Raw genomic sequence first — 444 nt, 5'->3', positions numbered from 1 at the left:
AGTCTTCCGGCCATTCTCTGGCCCCTGTGACCTCCGGCCCTCGGTACCCTTCCATATTTCGCCCTCAGCTCTACCTTTCCCAGCTCCAAAGATACGCCCCAAAGTCCTAGCTGGGTTCCAGGAAAGAGGGGTCCTGCGCCGCCTGGTGGCTGGCCGGAGGAAGGCCGAGAGCAGAGGGGTTCTGATTTGCCGGCTCTGGGACGTGGAGTTTTGGAAAATGTTCCCCCGAGCTTCCTGAAGCTAAATTTATCTCCCCCGGCCCTGGGGGGCGCAGAGATCCCGGCGACGATTAGCGCTGAGCGGCAGCCCGCTCGCTCCCGCCCAGGGGCCCGGAATAGGCGCCGAAGTTATAAATAGTGCCGCCCGCAGGTGTGGGGGGAGTCGGCGGGAGGGGGGCAACCCTGGCAGCCACGGCCCCTTCAGGTGGGTTGGGCGGTCGCAGTG

The sequence above is a fragment of the Pteropus medius genome, unplaced genomic scaffold (genome assembly GCF_902729225.1).
Source record: "Pteropus medius unplaced genomic scaffold, Ma_sr-lr_union100, whole genome shotgun sequence".
NCBI classification, from domain to species: Eukaryota; Metazoa; Chordata; class Mammalia; order Chiroptera; family Pteropodidae; genus Pteropus; species Pteropus medius.
This window is presented reverse-complemented; position numbering follows the sequence as displayed.